The sequence below is a fragment of the Humulus lupulus genome, chromosome X, assembly GCF_963169125.1.
Source record: "Humulus lupulus chromosome X, drHumLupu1.1, whole genome shotgun sequence".
NCBI classification, from domain to species: domain Eukaryota; kingdom Viridiplantae; phylum Streptophyta; class Magnoliopsida; order Rosales; family Cannabaceae; genus Humulus; species Humulus lupulus.
In genome coordinates this window covers 166,517,103-166,531,599 of record NC_084802.1, presented here as the reverse complement: position 1 = coordinate 166,531,599, position 14,497 = coordinate 166,517,103, and the positions used below count along the sequence as shown (strand labels likewise).

Below are 14,497 nucleotides of genomic sequence, written 5' to 3'. Positions count from 1 at the left end.
TTTTCCAAAACATTATTTTTACATTTTCCTTCACTTCAATAGTATAACTTCAAATCATTAGTTGTGAATCAATTTAATGAAACTACAAAAAAATCAAATAATGTTATTTCTAAAGCAAAATATAGTATTTTTGTTATAAGCATTGGATGTGAACAATTTAATGACACATCTTAATCAAAGAATACTATGTTTTTGCACAATTAAGAACCAAGTAAAATATGTTCTAACAATCTAAAATACATGATATTATAGATGAAAGAAATATTTAGAAGAAGAAAAATCATAAACTTTATTGCTCATTTTGGGAGGTCAACATAAAATAAACACTATATAGTTATATCTTGGTTCATCCTCCACCTTAATAATTTTAAGTGGATTAGAAACCCATAACTATCAAAAACAAAATAAAAATTACAACATAAATAGGAAAATTTGGAGGAGGAACCTCCAAATTATTCCTCTAAAAATACATAAAAACTAATCTAAGAAAAGAAAAAGATAGAGAGAATAGAGAGATGGAAGAAGTGGTGTAAGAGAAGGTGTCCTTGAAATGGTGAAATGAGACTCCTATTTATAGATAAATTTTTTGGTAAAGGATAACACTCCTATTGGTCTAAAAAAAAGCACATGGATTCATGCTCAAAATTGTCATCTTTTCCTATAGTTACAAATCCAATGGTGGAGAAAGAAGCACATGGATTGATGACATGGCATTGTCAAGAATTGGATTGGGCCTTTCATTTTGGGCTTGATTTCTTCATTTCTTTATACCAACATTTTATCAACATTTCATTTGCTCCCAACAAATACACCTACATAAAGAAATTAAACACACATAAATTAGTAACAACATAATTAAACAAAATAAATACAAAAAACAAATAAAAATACATAAAATCAAAATAAAACTAATAAATTCAAAATTACTTAAAAAATTGATAAATTAATTAAAAACTCAAGAACTAAGCAACAATTGGCTTATAAAATGTGGTAAAATAACTCTATTTTGTAGAGTTATCACACCCCCAAACTTAATGTTTTGCTAGTCCTCAAGCAAAAGAAAAATTAAAAACACACTTTTTTTTTTTTTTTTTTAATTGGAGATATCAAATGTTTTCCTCAAAAATTGCATAATGAAAGTAGCTCAAAGAAAATTATGAAGAGACATTAAGCTCATGTAATTAATCCAATAGTCAATCTTGCTTTCAACAACTAATTTTCAATATGGAAACACAAAACTATTTACCAAGTAATCATGTGGAATTTTGGAAAAATTTATGCAAAGATAAAATAATTAAATCTCAAGGAATGATGAATTAATTTTTTTTTTCGTACCAAAGTCCCATAGGTTCGTTTTTCTTATCTCTCTCCACTAATGTAGAACAACACAAAATCAATGATCAATAGGACTTTATAGGCTTGTAATGTGCGGGTAAAGAAAAAGGTGAGAAAAATGATATTGAATTTAAGCTTAGATCACTTTTTCCTAACACATGAGTATTTCCGAACTTTTCACTAGACATCACAATATTTCAAGTATACGCCATAACATTTCCATAGTAATTCTTTCCACCCATTTGGAATCTTCAATTTTTTTTTTTTTTTTTTTAGCTTGCCACAATATTTTTGTTTTGTTTTTTTTTTTTTTTAAGATGTGGCTTTCCGAATTTCTTTCCTATTTTCACTTTGGTAACAAATCAAGATGCATAGCTCTATGATATTTTCTCATGTGTAAAGAATGAAATTTATGAAGAAGTTTTACATTTCACATATGGGTAAAACAATAACAAGGCTCGTGTTTGGCTCAAATGGGGTAAACTAGGGAATAATGTGCGTAACGGTGATTAAGTAAAAAGGCTCAAACGTTCCAAAGATAGCCTAAATCATTTCCCTAATGATGTGCTTTTCTAGGATTTCGCCTCAAGAGATAATTAATCGAATTCTAGGACTTGTGAGATTTACAAAATTTTATGCTTATATAAATTAATCTAAATTACACAAAAATTCTTAGAAAGATAGAAAGTGTTCTTTTATGAAAAATCTATATTTAAGCAAGACTAACCCAAAGATTAAAAATAGAGCTTAAGAAATATTCACATTTTTCTAAGAACTAAATTCAAATTCAATTTATCATCTAAAAATGAAAAATCACCAAAAATTTTTTTTGAACATTTTATATAAAAAAAAAAAAAAAAAAAACACACAACACTACCCCCAAACTTAAACAAAACATTGTCCTCAATGAGCAATAAATTTGAAAAAGTTAAGAAAACTCCCTTGAATGTATGCTTCCATGATTTGGCTCCTTCGTTTTTGGGCTAGAAGTTTCCTTCAAACTTATTTGAACTTGAAAAACATGAAACAAACACACAACAAACGTGAAATACAAAAGGAAATACAAAATGGAACTTGAAACTTATGGGTTGCCTCCCACAAAGCGCTTTAGTTTATAGTCTTTAGCCCGACTATTTTTTTTTATTTTTTTTTATCCTACACCCAATCGATGGTGTAGAATTTCATTTGTAGGGTGAACTATAATGTTGATGCAAATGCCATAAATGAGAATTGAAAGCATCACACCTACGAAGTAATTAGAGACATGCAATTTTGGTGGTATTTCAATGAAGTAAGAAAATTGCACATCTTTTTTATTCTCCTTTGGACTTTGAGTGAATATGTAAATTGGTTCAACTATTGGCTCATGAAATACAACAATATCTTTTTCTTTTTCATCATGAGCCACAACAATCATTTCATCCAACTTCTTAGTTTCAAGAATTGGTTGGATGCTTATCAACGGTTCTCCTACAACTTCATTCATTTTTTCACTCTCATTTTGACTTAATGGGTCGTGAATGGGTTGACTAGGAAGAACTTGTTTTTCTGACTCGATCATAATAGTTGCAAGTTGACTCATTTGTGTCTCAATTTTCAAAAGGGATTGAGATTGATGATGCAAAATTTGTTGGGTCGACTGCATGAACTGTTGTAGGGTATCCTCTAGAGATGGATTAATTTTTGGTTGAGGAGGATATGACAGATCGGGTTGGGCATAACCCAGATTAGGCGTGTTGAATTGATGCACATGGTTGATTGGAGACATGTTTTGACTCCATGTAGAATTTGGATTATAGGTGGGATCAAATGGGATTTCTGAGGAATTCTCATAAGCATGCACATCATTGGTTTCATTATAATCAAAGTGCGATGATGCATAATAGTTGTACTCAGGCTTCCAACTAAAATCAATGGGATTTTCCAATGGATGACTACAATTCTCATGGTGATGAGAGTGAAATGCACTATTTATCTCCCTATGGTCATCTTGAGTTTGCCTAGCTTGTAAGACATCTAGTGTTCTAGACAAACTTTCTATTTGAGCGTTGATGTCTTCTCTTTCCCTAGGATGATATGCATTGTCAAAATTCCTAGTACTATTCCAAGGGCATCCATTTTGGCTCATGTAACCTATGCTACCAATAGGAAACATGGCAATAACTCAATGACAATTTTTTTGTGAAAATCTCAAGAAACCTTTTCTGATATGGAAGGTCAATTGAAATTGCAACCATAGAGCATAATTAGAATTTCAAGAGATTTAAATTTTTTTTTTTTTTGCAAATTAAAATTACAAGAAATAAACACAATTAAATAACAAAACAAAATTAGCAAACATAAATGAAAAATAAAATTAAATGACAAAGACAAGAAACATTTTCTGATGTGGAAGATCAGTCGAAACCGCAACCACAGAGCATACTTAGATTTTTTTTTTTTTTTTTGACAATAAAAAATAAAATAACTAGTAGAAGAATTTTACTCACCTTGACACAAATTGTTTCTCTTCTTTGCAACTCCCCGGCAACGGCGCCAAAAACTTGATGGACCCAAAACGGGTATGTTTAAAAATTTATATATCGCAAGCGCACGAATCGTCCATATAGAATAGTGATCGTAAGCAAGGATGTCGAACCCAAAGGAGTTGTCTAAAATCGAAAATGAAACTATTTTAAATCAAAAGTAATAAATTCTAACCTAGTTCCAAAGATTGATAAGTTTTAATATTATGAACATAAAATAAAAGATTGAAAAATAAAGCTATTTAAGATAATGAAAATAAACCAATAATGAATTGAAAATAAGTGTTAAAAGAAAAGATTATTAAGATACTAGAATCCACAAAATGTAAGTTTAATAATATTTATTAGTATATTGATTCCCAAGTGTTAGTGATAGTTAAAATAATTTAAACTATCCTTTTTCAAAAAGATTTATAATTTCAAACACAAATTTCTTATAAAAAGATAGGATTTTTCTTCACTTTTCAAAATTATAATTTCAAAGCATTTAGTGTAAATCAATCTAATGAAATAACAAATAAATCAATGAACATTATTTATAAGACAAAACATAATATTTTTGTTCTAAGCATGGATGTGTACAATTTAATGACACATCTTACACAAAGAATATTATGTTTATGCACTAATGAAGAACAAAGTGTAAATATGTTCTAACAATCTAAAATACAAGATATTTAAGATGAAAGAAATATATGAAGAAGAAAAATCCATAGACTTTGTTGCATTACAAGGGAAATCAACATACAACATAAATATTACCTAGTTACAAGTTGCTTCATCATGATCTTAATAATCTTATGAAAAAGATTAGAAGCACATAACTAGAGTAGAAATTACAAAATAAATGACATACATACTTGCAAAATGCTCTTGAAAAACCCAAATGGAAGAGAGAATGGTAGAGAGAAAATGAGAGAAAAAGATGGTAACCAAAACATTAAGCACCCCAAAAATGGTCTTGAAAGTCCATATTTATAGCCAAAGTGAGTTTATTAAAATAATCAATTTAAATTAATTAAATTGATTAGATTAATTAAATAAAATAAATATGGTATGTAGAGGTAAATTATAGGGTGTAATGATGATGTTGTGGTGAAAATGTGTAGGAAAAAGGGTAAAAAGTTGGCATTTTTGTCATAGGGGACAAAGGGACAAAATGCATTTTTGTTGGGCTCAATAAGGGAAATGGCAGCAATGTGGTGGTTGGGTGTTGGAGGGGGGGCCACGGGTTGGGCCTAGAGTGGGCCTCACGTGGTTGGGCTTTTGGAGAAACACCATTTTTCTTGTTACTTTCTTTCAAAATTACCATCTTTCCTTTGATTTTCTTGCTTTTCAAGGGCAATAATTTTCCTACACAATAAATTATAAACTAAATTAAAATTAAATATTTTCATTAATAAAATATATCATATAACTCCCATGAAAACATTAATTAAAATTTAATTTACATAACATTTAATTTCAATAAAATCATATTTTTAGCATTCAAACTAACAATACTAATTTTAAATAATTAAACTACAACATATTATAATAACATATCTATAAAAACATATAAAAATCTAGAAAACTACAATAAGACTAATAAATTAAAAATTACATAAAAACTTAATAAGTTAATTAAAAACTCATGAACTAAGCAACAATTAGCATGTAAAACATGGTAAAATAACTCTATTTTGTAGAGTTATCACACCCCCAAACTTAAAGTTTTGCTAGTCCTCAAGCAAAAGAAAAATTAAAATACACATATATATATATATATTTTTTATTGGTGATATAAAAATGATTTTCTCAAAAATTGCACAATGAAAATAACTCTCAGAAATTATTATGAATAAAAGTTAAGCTTATATAATTAATTAAATTGTCAATTTTGCTTTTAGAAAATATGTTTTTATTAAAATTATTTTTCACTTAAACTTATAGGAAATAAGAGTTTTTATGAAAAATGTAATTTTTGTTACAAGCAAAATTGACCCTATAATTAAAAACAAAGCTTAAAAATTATTCATATTTATAGAATAATTTAATGAAACTTGATGGACCCAAAACGGGTATGTTTTAAAATTTAAACTCGCAAGCGCACGAATCGTATTTATAGAATAGTTTTCGTGTAAGCACGAGGTCGAACCCAAAGGAGTTGACTTAAATCAAAAGAGAAAACTATTTTTACCAAAGTGAAATAAATTTCTAACCTAGTTCCAAAGATTAATGTGTTTTGTTTTAAAATAAAGAAAGAAAATACTAAAAATAAATAAACTAAAAAGATTTGTTTTTAATAGTTATTTATAAAATTATTAAGATTTTAGAATCCACAAAATATAAATAATAATATTTATTAATATGTTGACTTCCCAATTTTTAGTGATAATTGAAATTAATCTAATTACCTTTTCCAAAACATTATTTTTACATTTTCCTTCACTTCAATAGTATAACTTCAAATCATTAGTTGTGAATCAATTTAATGAAACTACAAAAAAATCAAATAATGTTATTTCTAAAGCAAAATATAGTATTTTTGTTATAAGCATTGGATGTGAACAATTTAATGACACATCTTAATCAAAGAATACTATGTTTTTGCACAATTAAGAACCAAGTAAAATATGTTCTAACAATCTAAAATACATGATATTATAGATGAAAGAAATATTTAGAAGAAGAAAAATCATAAACTTTATTGCTCATTTTGGGAGGTCAACATAAAATAAACACTATATAGTTATATCTTGGTTCATCCTCCACCTTAATAATTTTAAGTGGATTAGAAACCCATAACTATCAAAAACAAAATAAAAATTACAACATAAATAGGAAAATTTGGAGGAGGAACCTCCAAATTATTCCTCTAAAAATACATAAAAACTAATCTAAGAAAAGAAAAAGATGGAGAGAATAGAGAGATGGAAGAAGTGGTGTAAGAGAAGGTGTCCTTGAAATGGTGAAATGAGACTCCTATTTATAGATAAATTTTTTGGTAAAGGATAACACTCCTATTGGTCTAAAAAAAAGCACATGGATTCATGCTCAAAATTGTCATCTTTTCCTATAGTTACAAATCCAATGGTGGAGAAAGAAGCACATGGATTGATGACATGGCATTGTCAAGAATTGGATTGGGCCTTTCATTTTGGGCTTGATTTCTTCATTTCTTTATACCAACATTTTATCAACATTTCATTTGCTCCCAACAAATACACCTACATAAAGAAATTAAACACACATAAATTAGTAACAACATAATTAAACAAAATAAATACAAAAAACAAATAAAAATACATAAAATCAAAATAAAACTAATAAATTCAAAATTACTTAAAAAATTGATAAATTAATTAAAAACTCAAGAACTAAGCAACAATTGGCTTATAAAATGTGGTAAAATAACTCTATTTTGTAGAGTTATCAGGCGTTCAAAAAACCAGAAACCAAGAGATTCAAACAGTACACCATTTAAAAGCATGCACCACGAAAGGTTAGAAGCATGGAGTTTCAAAGTAACTTACCAAGGAAAGTGGTCGTGAAGATGGAAGTGAGAGTTTCGGGAGTCAATGAGCCCACCGTCTGATCCTACAGCACAAAGGAAGGTTCGCCGGAGAGAGTAAAACTCTGGTTTTTAGGGTTTTCAACAGAGAGGTGGCGTGCGTAAAAAGGAAAGAAGTGGCTCAAGTAACCTTATATAAGTTTGTCTTTGGTATTCAAAAGGCGTGATCATTAGTTTTCCATTTTCGAAGTATGGGGAAGCGTAATGGCCGTCAAAATTATTTCTGGGAAACTGAAAAGCCTTGATTAGACAGGAGTGGTTTGCTTTTTTCAAGAACGCACGAAGGGCTCTGACACGTCAGGAGGGGTTACCGAAGGGTCATTCGCTCAAAGTTTATTTACTGTTCGTGGTAAATAAACTTTGGGGGGCAAATGTTATCCAATAAATTAGCATTTGTGACATGGCGAATAATCTCTTGACACGTGGCTGACACCTGGAGCGTCTGCTAGAGTGTCGACCAGGAGACACACCAGAAGCAGGACAGACCTGTCTTTACCACGACCAGACTGGTCGGTGGTTCCGCTGGCAAAGCAACATTTACGGAAAGATCTTATGAATCCCAAATTGATCTCATGCAATCTTCTGAATATCCGATGATTCAGGGGATAATATCTGTAACAATATTGGGCAACCCTCCATGAGCCTATAAAAAGCAGGAGATGGCTCATGGGAAGGGACTTTTGGAGCCCGGAAATCATAGAGATTATAGAAATTATCTGAGTAAACTTGTATTGTTTATGAGGAGTGTTGAAACTCATTGAACCCAAGTTCTCTGATCACACTTTTGATCCCATATCAATATCATTCTAAGTGGACGTAGGTCATTACCAGATCCTGGGGCCGAACCACTATAAATTACTGTGTTTTCTTTACTTTTGTCATTACGTTATTATCTATACATATTCGTCTATATCATTCATATTCTGACTCCGTGTCAGTTGGCTAAATCGTGGGTCAACAGAAATAAATAATCACATATTTTATTTTTATAATTAATACCACAATTAGGGACAAAGTGACTGAAATTCTAGTTTATAATTTTTTGTTTGTGGTTTACATTTATGAATATTTCATTTATATGGTTTGTAGTTTACATTTCAAAACTTAGTGATTTACTTTTCAAATGGTAGTAGCTTACATTTCAAAGTTTTGTGGTTTACATTTTAAAGGGTTAAGATTTATATTTCAAAGCCTTGAAAGGGTAAAATAGGTATTGTGATTAGAAAAGTAATATTAATTAATATTTTTAAATTTTTAGATAAAAACATAAGTGCTAACTAAAACCTGGTAATACATAAAATTTCTTCTTTTTTTTTTTAGTGATATTTTGATGATAAATTATGACAAATTAAAATTAATATACAAATGATAGTTTTTGATATCATTCTTCGATCTTACCCGAGCAGCTGCTATGGTTGTGTAGAAAACATAAACACTAGGTTAAAATATCGGAAGATTAATTAGAGGCAGCTCCTGACCAAATTTTTTGCAATCATATTCAATATTATTGCATCTCTAGCGCGCGATGTACTCGAATTAGTGACAGGAAATGATCATGTGTCAACAATATTTCTTTTATCTTTTCAACATCCCTCCATCTAGGCTCTAATTCATTTTCTATGTATCCACAATCATCCAACACAACATTAACCGTTTCTCTCAAATTTATGTACGTAGAAGTACTATTCACACTAAACATTCAAATACTTACAACATACTATATATATATATATATTTATACATTATATAATCATTAATTCTTTCATCCCTCATAAAACTAAGTCCTTCAAATGGGTCTCATTTTTTTTTGGCCAAGTGTTACATCATTAGAATTTGGGGAAGGTTTCTTTGACTTGCTAGAACCAATTATGGGAATTGGTTGAAGAAATAGATTTGATGTGATCGAAAAAAAAATAAAAGTACAAGTGTAATTGTTTGTCAAAAAATATTGAGGGTTGTATAATTAATTTAGTATAAAGTTAGGCATATTTACATTATTAGCAACATAAAAATTTGTCTACAGCTATGTAATTAAAATAATTAAATGATATTTTATGTAACACAGAACAAGTAAAACATAATGAAAATTGATATATATTATGACTGTTTTATATGTGAGTTTTGTATTAAATTTTTTGGGACATATTTGACTTTTATTTTATTTTTTTAATTTTGGGATAATTGAATTTCATTAATTAAGTTTGAGAATGTATATTATATACATGATTTAAGAATATATTATATGATAGAATGAGTCATTTGAATCATGTATTATAATTCTTTTAAGTGATTTTTTCTGGTAGAATGTTTAGTATTAATTTATTTTTGCTAATGCATTTGACAATAAGATTAATTATATATTTTAAAAAAATAATTATAGATAGTATAATATTTAGCATTAATTAATTTTGCTATATATTTGACAATAAGGTTAATTAGATGTTTTAAATAAAAAAAATTATAAATGGTGAGTGTTAAGCATTAATTAATTTTGCCAACGTATTTGACAAAAAGATTAATTATATAATTTTCTTAATAAAAGTAGATGATAGAATGTTTAACATTAATTATTTTTGCCATTGTATTTCACAATAAGATTAATTAGTTTTATGTTTTTGGAAAAACAAAACTTTTATAGATAGAATGTTTAGTATTAATTAATTCTTCCAATATACATTACTAGAAATTTAGGCTTCAACTTTGATTATTACTCATGGAATTGTTGGAAATACATGAAAACCGAAGTTAAAGCTTTTAAAAGTCTTCTAACTGTTAGAAATAATATAGTGGAGAATAACGAAATATATATTAATATATTTAACTAAAGAGTAGATATCCAAAAATACAATACAAAGGGTTAACCAAAGTCAGGGCACACGAAACGCGCTTTCCTTAAAACAGATTTGCCCCCTCTACCTGAACGATGTTAGAGGATTCATGAGCAACCACTTCCCAGGATACAACAGCTATCATGCAGAACGAAAGCACCACTGCGTCTGCTTAGGTGAACTCGAAACAAACCTTCCCTCTATAACAAAAAATATTACAGAGACTGAAGAAAGAAAGAGACTAAGTGTGTGAGACTCTATATCTGTGTGTCCTAGAATGAGAGGAGAAGTCTCCTTTTATAGGCTTCATGGAGAGTTGAAAATGTGTGTGAATCAAGTGCATTAATGTCCAAATATCCAACAAATCTGGAATCTTAATTTCTAAAAATCAATCAGAATTAATCAAACTTATTCTGGTAATATCAGCAGTTATCCAAAGTGATTTTTTGAAAATCAATAAGAATTAATCACACTTATTTTGGTAATATCAGCTCTTTACCCAAAGTGATTTTCTGACAATCAATCAGAATTAATCACACAATATTCTGATATCTCAATTTTGAGAAAAGTAATTTGCTAAAATCAATCAGAATAAATCATACAATATTATGATAATCTCATCTTTAATCAAAGTGATTTGCTGAATCATTACCATTTTAGGCATAAATTTCTCATTCACTCATTTTTTTTCAACACTAACTTCCCTTTTGGGTTTGATGCTCAAAGGAACGAAGCTCCTACTTCAGTTTTATTATAAAAATTAAGTAAGAAGTGTAAAAGGTGGAGGGGAAATATATATATTTTTTTTGTCAAGAATAACTTTATTATTATTCTGAATGAGAAGATAAAATGTACAAACTGGACGAGAGTAATCATCTAACTAACATAAACTCTTTGTCTAGCCAAAGAACATGCAAAGATGCTCTCGGAAATTTAGACAAAGAAGTTCACATATGGTAATCAAACATAGTTGATTTTGAAAATTGCACAAATGGTTAAAACCAAAGGCAAAAGAAAATGTAACCTCAAACAACTGCCCCTGATAATACCAATGCTTCAAAGGTCGATAAGATACTTGCATCACAAAACAACCAAAGACAAGAAACTATTAATGAAATAAAATTAGGAATTCTTTAAGGAGTTTGACTATCCAACCAAAGGACCAACACTTAGATTAGTCCTAAATAAAATTTTCTTAGGAATTGAATTCGAAACTTTTTAGAGAGAATTAGAACACAGTACAAATACGGGGAGAAATTTCCTCCAACCCACAAAACTCATCATCTAGCCCAAGGGCCTGCTTAGCCAATTCATGAACCGCAGTATTAAACCGACGACTAATATGAGAAAGACAAGACCTCGGAAAGTTAGCCAATAAGGCTCTAATATTAGGAAAGATAGAACCTAGTTCATTATTATATATTATGTTTTTATTTAAGGCCATAGCAAGCGAAAGAGAGTTAGAAGAAATTGCAACAAGTGAAAGGACAAGTCTTTGAGGCTAGTCCAATCCTGCTAGTAGTGCTAGTGCTTCGGAATGAAATGCTAATAAGGCCCCTGCAAACAAACCAACCAATATTAAAATAGATGACACATAAATAATTAAAATTAAAGTAATAATTATATAAAAGTGATTGGAAAACAAACCTGTTGACGCGGTTCTTCGCCAACAGGAAATTAAGAAAAGAAGAGAAAGGGATTAGTGCTTGTGTTGACCGAAACAAATATATGATCTTATGAAATGAAATGGTGACTCAAAGTACGTTTTTTGAGTGGTTCAAAGGTTAAAATCCTTCTACTCCACTAGTCAGTATTATTGATATATACTGGATATTTGATTACAAGGTCCTTCTTACAATAAAGAATCCAACCTCCATTAACTCCCAAGGTCTCCATATTTATAAGAGAAGGCACCTGGGAGTTGGTAAGAAGGTCATCCCGTGACCTTCTTACCTATCATGTCAATTCTGTGACATTCATGATTAATTCCTAAACCTGACACATAAGTGTGGTCAAATCAATAGGTAAGGAGATAATGGGCCGCACGGCCCAACCCAGTCGTGGGTGTCTGAATACGCACGTTCTTGCTGCGTGTCCGAGAAGTCAAGGATATATCAAACACGTGATGTCTGATATATGCACGTTTACCTTGCGTGGCCGACTTTATAAAGGGTCATAGTCTCCAACTCCAGCTCATACTACGAGCTGGATACTTAACTCGACCTTCAGCCTTCAGAGCCCGGACTCTGTCCTTAAGTTATCAGAGGTGAACCCCTAGGTTACCTTGAGCTAAGGAGGTATGATCTTATGACGGCATCTCCAGCTTTTGGGGATGTCCACGAGATAATCCTGATTAGGCCGCAGCTCAGCTGGCTAATCAGCCCGTGGGAAAATCAAGGCGTACATCTGCCCCCAAAGCCCCTGCTCGTGGTATACGACGTTGTTTACCGAGTTTTTCGGAAACGAATAACTAACAGAATAATAAAAAGATAAGAACTGTAGAAATACTGAAATGTAACTAAACAAACAGTGTTTTTACGTGGTTCAGGCGTTAACAAGCCCTAGTCCACGAGTCGATGTTATTATACTTGGAAAAGGTTACAGTAAGATGGCTGGTGCATAAGAACTTCACACACTCACAATGTTTCTCTCGGGTTCTCTTGAAGAAGATGAAGCTAGAGAGATTTTTGTAGAGTTTTTGCCCTGTGATCTCTCGGTCCCCTCTCTTCTTGTAAAATGAAGGGGCCTTTATAGCTAGGGTTTCGGATTAGGGTTTTTCTCCACGTACATGGGTCTTAATTACACCAGCCATAAATAGGGGATACAATTACTGTAGTCGCATGGCTACAAGACTCTATGTGGATATATTTACGTGAAAGTATGGGGAACACACAAAGTCAGCCGTCTTTTCCAAGTTGTCAGCGGAACAGTAGGCGAAAAGGTACCTTTAGGCGTGCTGGGATGTGTGCGGCTTTGTCCCGACGGGCGTGTCAGGCGGGATCCTGTGTCAGACGGATATCATTCCAAATATGCCCTCTCCCGGACTCGACAGTTCGGTTTTGTTCTGTGCGAGGCACGGAACTGTTTCCGCGGAGACCACTCGAAGGGCCTCTCCTGGAAGGGGCCTCCCCGAGGGGTATCCTTCGGGAGTCCGGGAGAGTCAACGAGTTTCCGTGTTATGCTTGCTTGGAAGAGTAATCCGGATATCAAACAGGGGAGGCGAAGCCTTTCTGTCCATCCGCGAGCTCTGGTCACCTACCGTGAAAGACATCGATAATTCTGCTTCCCCGAAGTCATCAATCTAAACGCTATCCGGAAATCTGGATAACAGACGTCGTATAAGGCCACAGTAGGGACTTTTAGGCTTCCCCATGAACTCTTCACATTCCACATTTTACGTAGGCGCCTGATACGTGGAACATCATGGTTGGTGACGGTACGTCTTCCGAGAACCGCATTTAATGGCCTAGCCTATGCCCAGCCGTCGTTTCGTATTTCGAGTGGAGGGCCTTGGATCCCACATCAGGGCCATCCAACGGCCCTTTTTACGTGACTCTTCGTGTATATAACAGGGGTGGCCACCCTACGCATGGGCCACCCTTTCATTTGAAATTTCTCAGAAACTCTCCTTCTTCTCTCTTCATCTCAGAAGAAAAATCCCTCTTCTTTGTGACTGCCATTTTTAGCGTTCAAGAAGCTCAGGCGTGAGGACTCCTTCAAAGCTTTGGAAACAAATACTCCAGCGAAGCTCCCACCTAGGCGACACCTTCCTCAACCTCCCAACCAAACACTCTGTAAGTCCCCTGACCATGCGTGTTTTGAAAATATTTTTCACTGTAGCTTAGGTAAATATTTACTGTAGCCACATGCAAGGGTTTACTGGTTTTTGTGGGTATGAAGGGTGAAAGCCTTTTAGGTTAGGGTATTTTTGCTGTAGGAAATCGTTTTAGGAGTATGGTTTACAGGATGCATTTTCTGGGGAATATTTCTGGGTAGGAGTTTTGGAATTTTGGGTGAAAAACCGGGTAGCTAAGGGGACACACTTCACAGGCGGTTTTGCCTGTCATGCGTATTGGAACTTTCCCTCCAAGGCAAAATTTTAACCTGACCCTCCTGACACACGAATTCCGAGTAATCGGGGATCTGTCGGGAGCACAGGCGCGTGTTCATTGAACCGCGTGGTCTCACTCTCCACGGGCTGGGCTTATCTCAGCTCGTGCAAAGAACACTCCTTTTGATTCCTCATTATGCTTAGG

The 14,497-nt window shown here is 32.2% G+C and overlaps 1 long non-coding RNA gene across 1 annotated transcript; it reads right to left on the bottom strand.

The window, feature by feature from the left end:
* Window positions 1–262: 262 nt before the first annotated feature.
* Window positions 263–3,902, bottom strand: LOC133804521 (uncharacterized). The gene is made up of 2 exons (XR_009878516.1): window positions 3,825–3,902; window positions 263–812 (listed from the first exon to the last, which is right to left on the bottom strand). It is a non-coding gene; the product is annotated as an uncharacterized LOC133804521 (long non-coding RNA).
* Between the last annotated feature and the right edge of the window lie 10,595 nt (window positions 3,903–14,497).